The sequence below is a fragment of the Brachycentrus maculatus genome, unplaced genomic scaffold (assembly GCF_059751285.1).
Source record: "Brachycentrus maculatus isolate JH-2025_06_01 unplaced genomic scaffold, ASM5975128v1 h1tg000138l, whole genome shotgun sequence".
NCBI classification, from domain to species: Eukaryota; Metazoa; Arthropoda; class Insecta; order Trichoptera; family Brachycentridae; genus Brachycentrus; species Brachycentrus maculatus.
Window position 1 is genome coordinate 1,578,087 of NW_028280891.1, and position 19,779 is coordinate 1,597,865.

Consider the following 19,779-nt stretch of genomic DNA (forward strand, 5'->3'; position numbering starts at 1 on the left):
GAAATCCTTTCATTTGTGGGTATGCAAGATTCTAACCGGATTTTTCAAAACGTATAATACTAAGAAACGCCCCAAAACATGATTTTTTTTTATGCAGCGTATAATTTCAACATTTTGAGTGTATCCAAATACCTGTTCACAAATCTAGGTTTACTCAACTAATGAGTTATTTTTATATTCTGACATCTCAACATAGAATTCTTTGTTGGGACGTCAAAATATTATAATTCAAATTCTATGTTTAGATGAGAAAATGTAAAAATTACTCCGAAGAAGGGAAAATCCAGATTTGTAAACACACCCAAACTGTGATATTTACCACTTAAAAACATAATTAATCAATACTCTCGACGTATTTCAAATAGTACTTTTAACATTGAGAATATTCGTATGATGCATATCAAAAGCACACGTAAATACCCAGACTTCCATATTCTTGTTCATCTATGTGGAGATGTCGACAAAATGAAAAAAATAACTCCTTGGTGGAGACAATCCACATTTGCGATCATTTGGACACACTTAAATATTGTCAGTGAAATATTTATTTAATAATATTAAAATCTTATTTGTTTTTTTAATATTTTTTTATTCTTTGGTATCAGAGATTCCGAGTCCTCTTGTTACTCACCAATACAAATATCTGTAGAATCTACTTAAGAGTCTGAAATGTGTAAAAAGAAGTATTCCCATTTACAAACATGACTTTTTTATTATTCTATAATGAGCGCGGTAACTTTATTCGTAACGCCATTCTCACAATTGGGTTTTTGCACTAAACATAATATCCTATGGTTTTCCACCATGGCTTGCTGGCGTCGACGTTTTGTGTAGACGTTTTTTTACGGACATTATTCGTTATTCTGCGCGTGTCACAAGTTATACTGTTTTATTCCTATAATCGTTATAATCGTTAATAAGGAATCTTCTGCATCTTGTCTGCCGCCGTATTCGAGTGGTTAGCGTAATGAACTAACATGCTTGTAGATTGAATTCAATTTCCGATCAAGGTTTCAAGATTTTTTAAGACCCAGTATTTGATAAATAGCAACTTAATTTTCCTTTGTTATTTTTTTGTTTTTTTTTTTTGTTTGTTTTCTTATTGTTTTATTTTATTAAAAGTAAAAGAGGTAATGAGGGGATCCCGAGGGGTGGGGACGAAGTGTCGGCCTCTGTCCGTACATACTCCTCCCCCCTCATTAATTGAATAGAGCATTATTTATTTCTTCAGAAATATTTTGAAGATTTTCCTCTATGTGCAGCTGACAGAGTCCCTTAGGACTCTATAACTGATGCGGGTGGATGACGGGCTCAGATTAAAAAAAAAAAAACTAATTTTCCAAGGTAACATTTACATATTGAAAAAATTGGTAATTCTTACAAATAAATACATGCATGGTTTTGAAAAGAAAAGAGTTAATGAAACGTAAGGAATTTAAAAAATATATATAAAAATATTTTTACATTATTTATTCTAAAATAATATCAAATACCAATATATGTTTTTATAAAATTAAGCCCTGAAAGACGTTTAGAGTGAGCACAAAAAAATAACAAAATGTAAAATGATCAGTCTCGCCGTTTAAATTCTTGGATATGGGAGTATATGTTTCATAGTATGTAGATGACGTGAACGCATGTATAAGGGAAATGAATAAGGAAAAGGAATAGGAAGTAAATGGGAAAAGGAAAATAACAGCAATAGCTACGACACTCGGGGTTGCATATCCGTACTCAAGTACAAACTTGTCTAAAAGGAATACTGCTAACGTATACACTGGTATATGCGTTTGGGGATGTTTTATTTTAAATTTTTTGTAAATAAAAAAAATAACAATATTTCGACACGTTTATGGATAATATATAATTAAATATGTTGGAATTTCGATAATTCGAAGCCTTAGACGTTACAAAGGTATAATTTAAATCATATTAAATGTTATGTAGTTCCTGTAACTGATTTTCTAGTAAAGGTACCTGTTCACGCATACTAGATCCACTGTGTAAAGGCGCTATACACACAGACACCGATAAGTACAATATTACGGGCAATCTTCCTATTTCATCATTATTCTCGACCCTGGTAAGTATCATGTTGTTATTTTGAAGGTGTGTTTTGGCTCGGATTATATTGGGCTCTTGTTTGGGTCAGCTGTAACGCAAAACCTCGTATTTCATTAATTAAATTATTTTTATGTTGCAAATGTTATAGTATTACATACATTTTACTTCGTCTGTCTACATAAGCTTACCCGCTCCTAGATCGAACAAAATTATCACCTAATGTGAACGACTGGTTGCCTTCGTATAATTAACGAAGAAGTAAAAATTGCGTCGATCTAATTCATCGCCCTATGCACTTTTGTTTGCGAATGAGAGAAGGAAATTAATGTTTAACCAATCTGATTTGTAATTAGTATCTGAGACAATGTCCGATGCAATATTGAATACAGATGATAAGAAAATATAATAATTATTCTTTAAGGTACAATATACGATAAATCGCAGCTTGGTTGTCTTCAAACCTAGGTAACATTTGACGTTATTGGTATTATTGCTTAAAACACCGTTTTGGTATTGAATAAATAAGTTTTTCTTCGAAATAAATATATGGGTTAAGTTTTTGAGTTTTAAAAAATACATAATTTTTTTTAATAAATGGTTAAAAAAAACTAAATTCCAATACAGGCGCGAAAAGACGTATAGCTTACGTGTGAACCCAAAAAATTAATATATTTTTTATAAGTCTATTTCGATAGATCTACTTCAATAAGAAGAAATTAATTTTTAGTAACTAAAATATGTTTTAAAATAAGATGAGGTTTTCATACAAATAAGCTTTTTTACGTATGAATGAAGTATGTTTGAGATTTAAATTATTTCAAGGTTTAAATAGTTTAATTTCATAGTTGCTACGTTATGGTTAGCAAATGTTATTTTATGATGTATTATAATGTATATAACATCTCTACCTACACCATTACGAACCTTCTAAGCCCAACCTTTCCGCGGTTTCAACAAGGTTAAACAACGAATTGTTGGCAGAAGGAATATTTTATTTATTATGTTTAAATTCATCATTTGCAATTTTATAAATGTCAGTCGTATAGATGGTCCTTGTCATTGTTTTCTGACACAGAATCATGACATTTTTGTGGGATTTATATTTAAACCAGACGAAAATGCTTTTATAAATGGTATTTTTAAATATTGGCTAGTTTTAAAAAAATGCACAGAATTTTAGTTATGTTGGGTCATTGGTTTATTCTTTTCGACAAAAAAATATTCGTCTTATTCTAGTATTTCTGAATCAATCAATTTGATTTCCGATGTATAAAAAAGGGTCCCTCACAATTTTATGAAACATTATACGAACACATGCTTCCAGTTTTTTTTTTAATAAATAGCTTTTTCCGCTTAAATTTAATTTGATCAGTGACCGAGTTTCAAGTTTTTGTCGTTTCGGGTTTTTTATGTAACTTTTCGATCTTTAAAAATATAATCATATCGATTTTTATGTGACAATTTTGAATCTAAGAGCGTGACTTTTTTTAATTAATAAAAATCTATAATGATTTTTACTAAATCTAAGGAGAAATTTTGAAGCTATAAATTATTGTTATCCGAGTCAAAGAATTCTCTTATATATTGTTAACCAAAATAAATATATCATTGAGTTGACAGAGTACTAATTGTCGAATTAATTTATTTGTACGCTTATAATTTGAGACGTTTTTAATACAATTCTCAGGTATTGTACCGTATACAAGTCTCAGTCATTTGAGATAAATTGGTACCTACTCGTACACACCATACACTGACATGAACAAAACGGTCGTTGGCCCACAGAACTTTACTGAGATCATCGGTTGGGAATTCTACATTATGTGAATTAAAACACATAAGTTTACAATAGGGACACGCCTCGAATAACGGAAATCATGAAAAAAATATATAAAATATTGAAAGTTGTACCTTTTTGATTTTTCATCATAATACTCGAAAGCCTTTAGCAACAAAATAAAAAGTACAATATTTAAAATAAAAAAAATATCACTCATAAGTATAAATAATAAGCAATGAGTGTAAGACCCTCTCCAAGCACAAAAGCTTGGTCTCTTTATTGAAGAGAACAGCATACATATTTAAGATTATTTTAAAAATAAATTTAACACTTGTATAATACCACTTATTTTATAGTTTTACCTGTCGATAACAACAACCGTAGTTTTCGAAACAAGTCGTTTGTAATGAAATAAATTTCGATAAGTGGTATTTATTATGCCGAATCAATAAATAATATAATTTTAAGCTTGTCAAAAGTAAAAATGTCTTGCAAATTAATAAAAATTTTGTAAAAAATCTAGTGACTTTAGTAAATAAATAAAGAATAAAAGAGTAATTAAACATTTTATGTAATTAAAAAGAGTCATTACGTACAATAAATTAAATAAACACGTTTATATTTTATAAAATTATTTGGAGAAAAAAAAATAATAATGAACTCGAAGTTAAATTAAATAAATAAATACGATAAAATTTAAAATATTTGCTTGACCATCATTTATACGAAGTAACTGTTGTTAAATCCCATTTGGAATGTTTAATTAATGGGATATAAATATTAAGAAACGCCATACAAAGTTGCGAGGAACACAATATTATCGTAAGCACGTATTTACTGACATTATAATCGCTCCTGAAATTGCTGGACTGACATCGTAATAAAGAAATAATGTTTTCATATTTTACTTACGATGCTTTTTGCATGCAGAAAATGACTTTATATTCCAACTACACTTATTCGCAATATATGGTACATACTTTTTTGAGAATATTTATGTCATATCGGAATGATTGTGATCCTGAAAGAGATTTTTTTAATGTTTGTTACAAAATAAATTCTAAATTAATAAAATTAAATGGGTATATTATTTTATATATTAAATTCTTAAGTCGAACACTTGCTTTGATTTCAAAAATTGTTTTCTCCCATAATTATTGCTGCACATGTTATTACTATTGCTTGAGCACCTAGATTTGTATAGCTATATGAGGACCCTTTGTAGACTAAAAATCAGTGTTTGATTTTGATATTTAACATATAAATTGAAATAGAGTTCTAGAAATTAAACGCCAAATCTATAAATAAATAAATTCTTTGTTGAATAATTTTTGCAGATACTTTATGGCACATTCTATAAAATAAAACCTTTATTTTTTAACCACTTTTATTTTTGGTACTTACATAAATAGTTCATAGTTTTAGGTTATGTATATGTCCATCCCCAAAGATGATTCTTTTCGAAATCGTTTGTAGAAAAATACCAAAAATAAAAGTGGTTTAGTACTGTTTTATAAAAATAAATTCTTTTTCCGAAAAAGAACAGTATATTGTAATTTGTACCAATATTAATTCCACAATTGCCATTAATAGCTCGATTGTTTTTTTTTTTACATTTCGTTTACAAGCGTTGCGTCTGTGATAGTACAAAAGCAACGTTGGGTAAACCTATATGGAGTTGGATTATAGAATTCTTCAAAGTAGACACCTTTCAATAAATAACATTGTCATTTTTTGTCATCTCAAAATAACGCCGCATTGTAAAAGGTTAAGTATTATTGGTATTTCCGTTCCGTCAATCAATACCTAGCCCATATTATGAGTAATACGGTAGTTTAAATTTCAAAAGTTTAAACTTGAATATGATACTTTTATTAGATTTTACAACTAAGCAATAATATTTAATTAACTTAATATATTCAATGTTTGGCCTATTCCGGGTATGTAAATCTTCAAATACCTTAACTTTCAAACTGCGTACAATCGGGTTGGTCCTTAACAATATATTACATTAACAACTTTAGAAGCCACATATTCATTAAACGATATCAAATATCATTTAACTAATACCGCCATTAACTTATTTAAATATTTATTAGATTTGTACTTTACTACTGGTATTTTGATGTGAAAAATATATACTTTGAGATGAGATTTTTCTATTCGGACATTTTATTAAAGTTAATATATATAGAAGCAAACCGAGTCTCTGCTAAATAGAAGCTTTCTCAAACCAATCAGAGAGTTCTAGTGAACACACACGTAAGGCGTAGTGAGGTTTATTATATATGTAGGGGTTTCAAAATTTTGATAAGTGTGTTTATCAATCATGGATAGAATGATGATAACTTAACCAGCCTACCATATTCTTCTTCACCTATTTTGAACTGTCAAAATGCGAAAACATAAGCTTTTAATATTTTCACACTGGACATGTCTTTACAACGAAACTCGATCGCTGATTAAATAAATGAGTTAAGATAGCTTTAGAATATAATCGATAGTAAAATACGTCTCACAAAAATATGAGAGTAGTCAATATATTTAAAATATTTGACATTGTTATCGAGTTTTAATTAAAATAGACCTTATCAAGAGTTTACTGGGATATTTGCGAGAAGCGGTTAAAAACAGGGTCGTTGAAATACATATATGTATTAAACTTATATTATATTTATCAAAATTGTTTAGTGATTATATTTACTTATATTTACTTAAAAAATTAAACCCTGTTATATCACCCGTCATTGATCCATCTATTTGACTACAATTTTCGAAATTTAGCATAGATATATCGCGTTTTTGATGTACAAATCATAGGGTTTTCCAAAATTTAAAATTATTTTCGTTTAATTTACAGGGTTGCGTTTATACACGTGGGGTATAAAGTGATATAAATTTACCATAAACATTACGGTGACTGATGGTAGTATAGATTAAGGACCAGTATATTGTGACACGTGTTCGATGCATTCAGCCTCATCATCGAACGCTATGCTGAATGCATCGAAACATATATCGCAATAAATTGTAAGAAATAGTAAATACTAAATAAATTTTAAATTAAAAATGGATAGATATTTAAAACCACAAAGTAACTGCCGAATCAATTAATGAAAATAAATATTTTTCTTAGGAAAACAACTTAAAATACACTGTTGTAAAAACATAATTTTTATTGTGACTCTAAGCTCTTTTTTTATCGTAGTATTTTAATATTGTAATATATGTCTTTAAATTAACATGACAATATCTTAAAGTGTATTTTGTCCATTGAAATTGAATATCTTCGTCTATAAATTATTGAAGGCACGCGCCTTGCATAAGTAATACACGTCCAAGAGAGAAAAGTTATTACAAACGAAAGTTTTTACTGTTATTTTTATGGAATATCAGATGTTTTCTTGAATTTATTACGAGACAATAGTATAAACTAAGCACAAATTAACAATGTAATAAATTTGTTTAAAAAAAAACACTATCAAGTATTTTAATCATGTTATTTTTTTTAATGACACTGCTTATCCTCAGATATATATTTATTTACGGCCGAAGCCAATTTTACAAAAAAGAAGATAGTATCGTATAGAAGATAAAGCGATACATAGTACGAATATATAACACTGATTTTGTGAGCGTGTGGAAGTAGTGATTATTTCATTTTGGCATCAAACTTATTATTAAGAATGTTGTTCATCGTTAAATTATAAAAATAGTCGATGGAGTTATTATTTTTAAAACCGATTGAAGTCATTCCTTATATAAATTTTCATTCATTCAAACCCTTATCCGCACTCCAATGGTGCATAGGGCACTGTATTATATAAACACAGTGTTATCTTGATCGTTAACACACGAAGGAAAGGTGATCAGCCCTCCGCTTCAGGTACCAGTCCAGAGTAGTATTGAATAAATATTAGAGTGAAAAAATTACTTATATTTATTTGACCCCCCTGGGAATCGAACCCGGGATCTCCAGAACGGTAGCCGAGCGTGCTGACCATTACACTATGGAGGCGGACTTATATAAATAGGTATGAAAAATATTATGCTCATTTTTTTCTTAATTCGTTTCCTTAGTGAAATTGTTTGGGAGTTTCGATTCCCAGAGTGAATATTATCTGTATTATCTTATAATTTATGGTACATTCCTACCCAATAGTGTAAAAGCACAGTATACACATAGCAATGGAGTGTTATATTGATCGTAATTACATAAAGACCAGTGGTTACTAAGGTAAGTGTACTTCAACTCAATTCTAAGCCAACTAAGAATCGGAAAGATGACGCCACCACTGGATTCAAACGTATTTACTACTATCATATGAATTTAGATAAAACAGTACTAACCGTTAGTTTCGAGATATTTTCAGCCGATATCCAATGACATAATTAAATGTCAAATTAAGTCGAGATCTGATCAAATACGAATGTGAATTCGTCCGTAAGTATATTAAATTACTTTAAGAACTACAGAATAACATATATTAAAGGAATTCTTCTTTGTGGGTGTGTTGTAAAACATCTGATGTAAAAGTAGAGATTCGTGTAATAACGGCCATAAACAAATGAAGTAATCGTTTGGTGAACAACTTGATGGTATCATCCGTCGGGTTTTATTCCCGATGATAAAGTTCGGAAAGTGGGTGTCGATAGTTGGAAATTACGATCAATGAAATCACGTGATTAATAGCAATAAAGGCTTATGTTCCGCATAACCAAATAACCTTCTACGCACATTTTAATTTACCAACGCTTATGTTGGGTAACCTTGGAAGGAAAAGGAAAGATTTTAATTTATTACGTCTAATTACACACGAGATATACATTAATTAAATTTTGGTTTCTTTTTTTTTTTTTTTTGGTTCTAATAGTTATAATATGTAAAAAAAAAACAAAAAAAATAGATACATATCAATATCAATCAAATCACTAATAATCATTTAAGGCACAAGAACAACAAAAAAACGCGATCTAATTTAAGCAAATATTTTTTTTACATTTCGCTCACTCCTTAAACAACGTCATATTTCAAAAAATGTCAGTTTTCAGTTGTGCATGTTTTCGGAATGCCCAGAAAATGTACTATATCCCAGCAAAAGCAGCATATTTTTACCTTAATATTTACCCGCTACAGGGCAGAAAGTGTTGTTTTTGCATTTCGAACGAAAGGTATTGTTTCATTATTTTTTTTTAATATACTAAATATTTTTCAAATGGAGAGAAAACATTTAAGTTTTACCTAAAAAGATCTGTTGCACAGTAAAAATTCAAAAAGTGGCTTGATATTTATTTTTACAATATTTTATTATATTTTTAAACATAACGATCTGAAAAATCTTTTTTTTAATATTTGACGTTGTTGAAAGGAGTGAGCGATTTCTTTTCACATCTCAACAAAGAGGAAGACGAATATGGAAGTCTGGGTATTTATAGGGCTTATTACTCGTCATAGGCTGGTTAAATGATCACTTTACACAAGTGAATCATTTACCATTCTATCCATGATTCACAACCACACTACTTAATTTTTAGGAACTCCTAGATATATAATCAATCTCATGACACAGTACACATGAGTTTACAGCAGCCATCTTTGTCGGATTAAGAAATCTTTTTATATAGCAGAGACCCTTTGTAATTGGACTTATACATAAATAAAGTCGTACATGGAAAAATCCATGAAATTGTGAATAAATATTTAGACACACTCAAAATGCTGTGAATATTTTTTCATTTATTTAATCAGATACTGGATGATGTATCAATATACTCGTATATTATAGGTGTCTCAAATTGAAAGAGATATTGATTGTTTTTATGCTAAAAATGTAGGTTTGAGCATGCCTGAGCTTTCGTTTCGGTATTTGACTGTCAAATGCCAGTATATCAAAGCTTTTTTCGTATAAAATGGTAGAAACTTCGTCACAGGTTGAAACACCAATACTATATGCATATTCAGATAAATAAGTCGATAAAATCTCAACCAAAACGACATATTTAAGTATAAGATTGAATTTATTTTCTTCGAATGGTGAAATAAGGAAATGATGCAAGGCTGAGATAAGAATAATCGATAAAATTAAGAGAGGTGCGTCGAGATGGCTTGGGCATGAAGAACGAATGAGCGAGGAAAGAAGAGTGTATTAAATATATGAGGTGAATGTAGTTGTGAATAGATCCAATGTAAGACCAAGGAAAACTTGATATGATGAAGAATTTCAAATACTTAAGCATGGACAGGCTTGGAGGTTTGCTATAAGGAGAAGCATGAATGTGGAAGAGGCGAAGAGTTTATTGCGTATTTTACTACATTTGACCTAAGGATGTAATGATTATTCCGAAACCGGTAGTCACGAAGAGTTTCTTAAAGCAAGTATTACACAAAGCGAATGATAAGGAGAGTGTTATATTACCATACTAAAATTTTTACAATGCTTTTAATATACAAAACGCATTTTACTAACCACACGTTAGAGAAAATGATGAAAACTTCAATTCTTGTACTATTATTTTATTTATTGTTTCGGCATTTACTTTGTGGTAAGACATGTTACAATGATTAAAGAAAACACTTCGTTTTTTACCACTTGAGTTTTATTATAGACTACATGTTTCAGAAGTTAAACTTCCATCATTCAGGTCTGTATAATAACTATTATACAGACCTGAATGATGGAAGTTTAACTTCTGAAACATGTAGTCTATAATAAAACTCAAGTGGTAAAAAACGAAGTGTTTTCTTTAATCCTTGTACTATTACATTAGGATTTGGTTTAAAATATTTCATACCGAATTTAATATTTCGTTACTAACTAATTAAAACATTCCTTGTAATCCTCGTCTTAAGGTCGTGTTTGTGGATTTTATTTATATGATTTTATACATTTCTTAATAGCCATAAATGGTGCTCATATTTTTATTGATCAAACTTCTAGTCTTTGAATGTGCGTATCAAGATAATCTACAATCTATCAGCAGTATAAAGTATTATTTTTCAATTATTTCTGGTAACTTGTACCATTATTTTAAACCATTCAATTAAACGCAACATTTATTGGTCGTATGAATTTACCGACAGTAAGCCAAGAATTTAAAAGTGGTTCAATCTTTAAATTGAATAAAATTTTCAAGCTTTGATAACTTTAACTTTGACAACTTTTGATTGGAAATTTTAATAGGCTAATAACGTTTGTTTCAATTGCATGATCTCGAGTCTCATATATTTACGCGGTACTTGGATGAAAGAGAACAAAAAAAAACATTTAAATAATTCAAATTTGAAATTTTGAAAAAACTTGATCGTTTGTGTAACAATAATTAAAAAATCAATAAAATAAATGTATCGCTTCTACATATATACGTACACCATTTTATAAAAACCGTTTAGACTTTTATTTTCTATAAATGTAATCTTTCAGTAATACCTACTGTTAAAATTAGTGCTTCAACGAAAAAATATTAAAAAAGGTATTAGGTCGGTCTTTTCTGTATTCTACCCTCCTCTTGTTAATTTTTTCATATTATTTACTTGATTACCGGCGCTTAAAACCCATGTCACTCACTCTTTTCAAGAACGTCATAAATCAAAAAACTTGATTTTTCAGTTGAACGTTTTTAATGTTTAAAAATATAATACAAAGTATTAAAAAAAATATATCAAACCAATTATTGAACTTTTTACTGTGCAACAGATTTTTTTAGGTAAAACCTGAAGGTTTTTTCTCCATTTGAAAAATATTTAGTTTATTTAAAAAAATATTTAAACGATACCTTTTCTTCAAAATGCAAAAACAACACTTTCTGCCCTGTAGCGGGTAAATATTAATTTAAAAATATGCCTCTTTTGCTGGGATATAGTACATTTTCTGGACATTCCGAAAACATGCACAACTTAAAATTTACGATTTTTGATTTATGATTTATGAAGATTTTCAATGAAAGTTTAAATCTGTACCTACCTATGCAATATTTCATGAATTATCTCTGGTTGGAATTTCAATGAAAAAATTACACGTTAACTGTGTATTAAAGATAACTTTATCTATTCTTTTATTGAGTATTTATTCTGGTATCATAAAACTCTTGATAATATTAATTTATAACAGGTTTCAAAATGCCAAAGTCGTTAGAAATAAAAGTTTACAGGTAATATTAAATTTACATATACTACGTAGTTAATATTACCTTTTCACTCTTACGCTACCATTTTTGTGTAAAAAATATAAATATCTAAATATACCAGAATGTGTATGTAAGCTTTTTTACTCATTGAAAAAAAATCTTCGTTGACTCAAAACACTGATAATAACAGTATACCATCAAAATATTCATTAAAAATGTGGTCATTCAATGTAGGTACCTACTTTTAAAAGCTGTTTTTTTTTTAAATATTTTTAAGGTAAGCTTTTTTATCGACGGATCATACCGGAGAACAATTCCTTTTTAGAGGTCATTGGAAAAAAATCTTTCGATCAAAAACATTGAGACTTCATAATTCGATATCAAACGGATAAAAAAAAATACACTTTCGATTGCGCGAGATCATTAAGATTTGAGTTATGATAACCCAGTCATGGCAATTATTCGTCAGCCAAATGATAGATTCAGAGATTATAAACTGCGTCTTATTTCAACACATTGTTTGTTTGGTAAAAAATTAAATAATCGGTTTTTTCTCGGTCACGGTAGGTTCGATCAATTAACTATTACTATTTGGTAGTTGTTAATCAATGGTTTTGATCGATTGAACGCGCATTTGCATAATAGGACCAATTTTGCAATATTTATTATTATAAGCGAGAATTAATACGAGCTATTGACAAATAGAATGCCTTATTTGCATACTGAAGGAATATATGTGTTCATAAACAAATATTATGGAACTATTTATACATGGGTGACCTTTTACGTAAAAAATCGACATATCCATTTTTAAACTAAATGAGTTATGAACGCAGTTTTATAGAATGTAAACCATGTGATAAGTTGCTTAATAATAATGTTAATAATATATTAATCCTTATAATGTCCGAATGGATTTCAACATTCAAATTTTACACTTTTTTTATTTAACTACAATTTTTTTTTATTTCAAAATTTACCAATCATAAAAAGGTAATATTTTTACTTGCGTCCATATATTTTTTTTAATGGTCAAGAACATCTCGTTGGTACATATTGGAATGGATGTAGTGTAAAGAAGTATTGAAAAGGCTCCAATTCTATACCAAACCCAGATATATCCAAAATGAAAATATTTAAATAATGTTCAAATCGGTGCCGCCCTATTTTTGATGCAAATCATTTTTTTTAATTATTTCCATGTACGTTTTAAAAATTATTTATGTAAACGGTTTTCAAAATTATCCCAAACCGCATTTTTATACTAAGTCACAAATATTGTGTTTAATTCTTAACAAAATAAATAAAACATGTCTTAATATATACTCGTATGACAGAAATTATGAAAAGGGAATATGGGGAATATAAGTCTGGGCATTTAAAGGTTGTATTAAGTATTCATTAGTATAAATCAGGTCGTATAACCGTTTATTTTTCAATATACGTTAAAAAAACATCGTCGTCCTAAAAAATATTCGATATTTAATCGATAATCGAACAAAAGTTATTATTAGTATTATAGATATTAATTATTTTTGCAATTTATTATTTGATTAAAATTTTATGTGAAGGGTTACACTATTAAAAAATGGACGCGCTATAAATCAGCAGCGACTTAACCAACTTTAACAACTAGAACAAGCATTCACTGATTTTTGTACGTGAAAAAAGCATTGAAATTTGTCGCAGCTGTCTGATTCACGACGCGTCCACTTTATAGCGAATTTACCATATATATATAATTTTTATATTATTTTTCAATAAGTTAATGAAAATAAAACAAAAACCACACAATATTTCACACTAATCATACAATAAAACACACAATATAGTATATACATACTTTATTTACAAATTCAGCTCACCTTGGATTTTTTATAACAATTTTTTTTTATTATTCATGATTTTTACAATATAAATATTTGTATGCAAATACAAATATGATTAAATAAATAATATATTCATAAAAACATACTACTCACATATGTGTAATCGATGCCACATTTTTTGTTAGGAAGGCACCCTTTATTTTTTTCAAATAAGGGCTAAGAAATGACCAAATTTATTAAGGCTTTTACTAGAAATATTTTGGAAATCTTAAGGATTATTAATTTAACTTTTATACGATATTTTCAAATTAAAATTATGTATTTTTAAAACAATTCATGTAAAAAAATTAATTCTGTTTTTTGATAATTATGAATGGTTTTTTTTATTATTTGTGGTGCTTTTAGTGTTATATACAATAAAAACGTGATAAAAGCGTGCTGATGTGGCTGTCTGTTGATTACTCACTTCCTCTGAGTCCGGATATGCTCTGATAGGGCAGCTGGGCTCGGATGTCCGGTCGTGTCGTCCGGTCGAGGGCTGCCAACAGACTGAACGCAGACCGACGAGCGCCCTAACATCCCCCGTTAAAATGCCGATTTAGGGTTGTTGCCACAGTGGGGAAAATTTCCCAATATATAGGGAAATTTAATTTGAATGAAGGGAAAGAACGATATGACTGTATTAAAAAGTGATATTTTTGTAAAAAAAAACATTTTTGATTGTTGGTAGGTATGTTACCTGGTGAAATAAGGTAGACAACTCGAAGAGCAATGCAGAAGTCTGTATGTATGAGTTTTAGGGACTTGTTTAGAGATGTAGTATAATCCACAATAAAGTTACTGAGATCAACTTATGGTATACTAACAGCAAAATACAGCACATAATGCTGAAGGGGATTGAAAGGGTTGACAACCACCTAAAGGGTATTTGTTAGGTGCTTTTCTTTAAATACAGGTGAATGTGAAGAAGTTCCCGTGAATAGATCACAGAGAACCATCCAACCAAATCTTGTTAAAACTAAGGATTAGTTATAATCGTAAATTTATTGTTTAAACATATAATATAGTTCTATTATAACAGTTTAATCATGATAACTATATATTATATATAAATGAATGATTTTTATAAATGTACGTTTTTGATAATGAAGTAACTGACGATTTAAAATCATTACTTATTTTTTCAGCCATAATTCGTACTCGATAATGCAAAGGAAATTGCATTGTACAGACAAAGTGCTTTTTTTATCAATAATTGTATATGGGAATGACTTGTACCAGTCCAGGGCGATATTCAATAAATATAAGTATGAAAATCACTTATATTTATTTAACCCTCTTGAAATCGAACTTAGGATCTAAAGCGTGGCAGACAAACGCGGTAACGGCTACACTAAAGAGGCAGACATTTTTTTACCAAAATATAATAATTACGAGAATTTTAGTAATTTTGGTAAATCTCACGCGTTTGGATCCATCATAATAATTATTTAAGAGGCAGATTTATCTACAATAGTTGTAGGCATTCTTGCTTCACATAAAACATGTAACGTTTTCAAATTCATGGTTTATTGTACGGCAACGTTATGGGAATCGTTATGTTTACAAATACCTAATTACTTTTTCTTTCAGATCGTGAAATGTAACCATTATTATCAATGTTGAGAAATGTTAACTGTGTGAACGACATAACGCGTTTGACAACATGCGAACCGCACTATATTTTATGACGTTGGCATGGGAAATAAATTCATACTTTGTTTTTCAATACACGTTACTAGCATTCTTACACCTTGACATAATTAATGACTAAAACTTTCATGAGCTTTTCTTTCAAGGCTCCTAATACCACTATCATCATATCGTAAGTAAGCAGAGAGGATGGATCGCAACCAGTGATTAACATGAAGTTAATCACTGGTCGCGATCACTTTTAACTTGAAGTTTTAGACATACTGGTTATGTAAAATTTTGACGTTAACATATTTACAAATTCTGATGGATTTGGTCACTCTAAACCTTGGCCATCTTCACTCATCCCTCTTATTCACACTGTCCAAATATTATTTTTAACTGTTCTTTCGCCATCGATTCACTTCACATACTCAAACTATCCTACTGACTTAATATTTTTAATTATTCCAAACCAGCGTTACGTATAAGAGAAGTATATATTTTTTAAATGATACAGTGCCTTATGCACCATCGAGTGTAGATGAGATTTAAAGATGAAGAAGATACATATTTAAATTTCTACATTTGAAATCTGCTATACATCAATTTTTCATAGATTACTTTCGATGTTTTAATTAATTTTTGTTTAAGAACAATTAAAAAATCACTTTCGTTATTCGAATATTTTAATCCATCTTAATAAAATTACATATGAGTGGAGTAAAAGTAATCTAACCAAAAATTAAAATTTGGTTTTAAAAATTTGATTCCAGTTTTACTTGGTAAATACCACTATTTCTTTTAATCTATTGTGACACGTTTTTCGATGCATTTCGATGCGAAATACATCGAAAAACGCGTTACAATAGATATTTAGAATTTGTGGCATTTATCAAGTAGAACTTTAAAAATATGTATTTGTATAAATTTATATAATTTAAAAAATATAAATATTTTACAGCAAATTGACTGCTGAATCAATTAATGATTTAAAAAATTAAGATATGGTACATATTATTATTTTTAATTTAATGTGCCGGACAAGCAACGAATTTTGGAATATTTCAAAAATATTGATAACAACTCTGTAATTATTTACGAATGTGGTTGTTTAGGCGAAAATAAAAATATCTCAATTCATGGGTTAGGCCACCATTACGCTGGTGGTCTTAAATAACAGTGCACTGGACGTAATTGAATCATTATATAGAATTACATTAGTTAACCACTGAGTAAATGCTTCTATACATATTTTTATGGTCATAATATGAACTCGTTTTATGTATATCAAAAGAGGAACGGGAAACAAAATCAAAATATATTATTTACGAGGGAAAATTAGACGCAAGTCATAAAAATGCGTACCTATGAAATTTTTAGTATTTTAAACTATCTTAAACTCATTTCTTGAATGTTTTTCGCAGATACTTTGTGGCACATTTTATAAACTTTATAATTTATTATGGAAGCTTTTAAACAAAAGCTTCCATACACTCTGTGTGGAAGCGAGTGTGTGGAAGTGTGTGGAAACTTTTGGTAAGAGAATTTAATTGAGTATTTTAATGTTTTTAATGTTTTAGAATTCAATAAACCCTGATGATGACAAGGTTTTTGTCGAAACCGGTAGGTTAAAAAATGTTCTAATAATAAAAAAAGTGGTTAAAACAAAGGTGTTGAATATTAAAAATCTTAAGACCACTTTGTGATCTTTGAGCTCAGGGGACTCTTAAAATGCATGGACAAGCTTTGTTCATGAGACAAAAGTAAGTACTAGTAAGGGAATGCAAACACGAGTATCTTGCCATTGATTTTCTACTTTTTCTAATTTTAATATCTTTTTTTTTCTCGAAACAAATATATTTTATTTTTTAAATATTCACAATACGCGCAATACATGAAATATTTGTTTGAGATGCTGATACTATTTAAACACATTTTATGAAATGAATTAAACACACTTTGATTTAAAACACTTAATTTTAAGTACTTTTTTATCTAACCTGTTCGATAAATACTAAGGCGAAAACGATGTTATAATTTTATCTTATAAAGAAAGACTTAAACATAGTACCTATAAGTATATAGTACCTTCATTTCTGACGAAGACAATGTATTTGTCAAAACCAATTGGAAAATTTGTACCCTTAATTAAGTAGTTTTTTAAGAGAAATATAAGTGTTATTATTATATGCACAAATATTTTAATTTCCGTTTTTTGGTTTTGTGAACCTAAGCGGCTCATTATCAAAAATAGGTATCAAAATCTTGTAAATGGGTTCAAACTTAGGAATTTGACTCGGAATCCGCGACGTTAACTCAGAGACTAGTATATATATTTTTAATTCCTTTGTATGCCATATGAGGAAAATCATATTTTTCCACCGGGTAACATTGTAGTTGATATTTGATAAATGCGCTTGCGCAAAAGGGTGAGTTATTGATCCTCCTGGTTGGTGGTTTCGTGATCCAAACACGCCCCTTCCGAAATAACAGCCAGGGGAAGGTTACAAGTGGACATAACTAAATCTCATTTTTATATTTATTTTATTTTATGATCTCGCAATAAATATCATAAATATCGTGAGTTGCCACCAATAAAGCAGTCACACGGAAGTGAGTTTTTTTAGCGTACAATTTTCCGATTTTTAATACCGTACTTAATTCTATAATAACATATTTGTGCAAATAATATTTAATTTACAATAGAGAAATTTACATTTCTCTGAAGTTTTTACCCTCTTTTGGTCATTGGTACAGTCATACTGCTGAACACTCAAATTTTTAATCCAAAATCATAATATTTTAGGGGTATTAAAACACATTTAAATAAATTGTTAATAGATCAATAAATGTTTAGTGAGAAACGATAGTTCATTCGATTAAAATAATTCACATTTTCCATTTTTAAATTATTGACATTTTGAGTATTAAAAAATATTGACTGGCACAATTCTCTTTAATTCGAAAAATAATTTTATCTTTTTTAATTCAATAATTGATTCCATATACATGTTCATATTAATAATCTGTATTTTGTCTCTTTAGGCATAGCCTGTTTTTAGCCAAAATACTTATGTTTGTCGAAAAACAAAATGTTTGTTCAAAAGCTTAGTTAATAATTAACGTAATAATAAATTTTATACAATCCCATACATTTTTTAAATTAAAAAAACTTTTATTAGTGATGATGAAATGTTTATGGACGTCAAACTTTTGACTGCATAGTATAAATATGTAACTATTACTGCTATTCAATAAAAAAACTTATTAAAATACTCATTTTTTAACTTCAATTCTTGACAATGAATACAAAAAATACATTTTAGATACTCGAACATCATAGCTGTATTAAGCAGGTCGTATCTTGGCATAATCTACGATTTAATTGATGCGATGAAGTATAGTATGCATGTATGTATATATTTTAGTTAAAGAAGAATATGAATATTAAAATATGTAATATGAATGTAAGACGATGACAATACATCAAATATTTTATTGTAATTTACTTTTACTAAAAATAAAAAAAATAAAATATTACATTCGTCTTTATCAGCCCTCCGTTGAGTTTTGGCGCCACGGGTTATGAGCGCAATAAACAAGGGTTGCCGAAAAATCGCTTCTAAATTACAAGGGTGGCTTGAAAGTTCACCGCTCGAAATATCGAAATCTTAATTATATGTAAATTACTTTGTACGAACCACGTAGGTGCATTTTATGATTTTAACTGATAAAACAACACATTGTAAAGGTTGAAGTCATAGAACGAATAATAAACCTTTAGGTACATTAGCGGTTAATTAATACCTACATGTTTTTATTGTATTACATAAGTCATAGTTTAAAAAAAATGTAATATATCTTAAAAGTTTCCAATTTTCAACAGTTTATTTTCAAAGTTTTTGGTGTTTCCAAATCCCTGTTCATAAATCTGGGTCTTTTCACTTAAGTGTAATTTTTATTTTGAAATCTTAACATAGATGAAGAAAAATATGGAAGTCCGGGAATTTATAGGGCTTACAACCTCTTGTAGGCTGTCAACCAGCCTTAAATCAGTCATCCTGGCCCAATTAAATTAAATACTACTCGCAGAATCTTATGTATTGAATTGAAATTCATTTGCAACATTTTGAGTGTGTCCAAATACTTGTTCACAAAATCTGGATTATCTCCAATTACAGGAGTTATTTTCATATAATTTTTTGACATCTCATCAAAGATGAAGAAGAATATGGAAGTCTGGGCATTTACGGGGCTGACGACCGTCATAGGCTGGTTTAAGAGATCACTTTACACACGTGTAACATT

At 28.9% G+C, this 19,779-nt stretch overlaps 1 protein-coding gene across 4 annotated transcripts in view; it reads right to left on the reverse strand.

The window, feature by feature from the left end:
• LOC148309167 (uncharacterized) overlaps positions 1 to 19,779 on the reverse strand; it is a 308,399-nt gene that overhangs the window by 87,173 nt on the left and 201,447 nt on the right. Inside the window, exon 1 of one of the 4 annotated variants that reach the window (XM_088260564.1) lies at positions 14,264 to 14,315. The exons of the other annotated variants lie outside the window; for them this stretch is intronic. The gene's annotated coding sequence lies outside the window, so the exon portion shown is untranslated. Of the gene's footprint in view, positions 1 to 14,263; positions 14,316 to 19,779 lie in introns of those variants that run through there. 4 annotated transcript variants of the gene reach the window in all.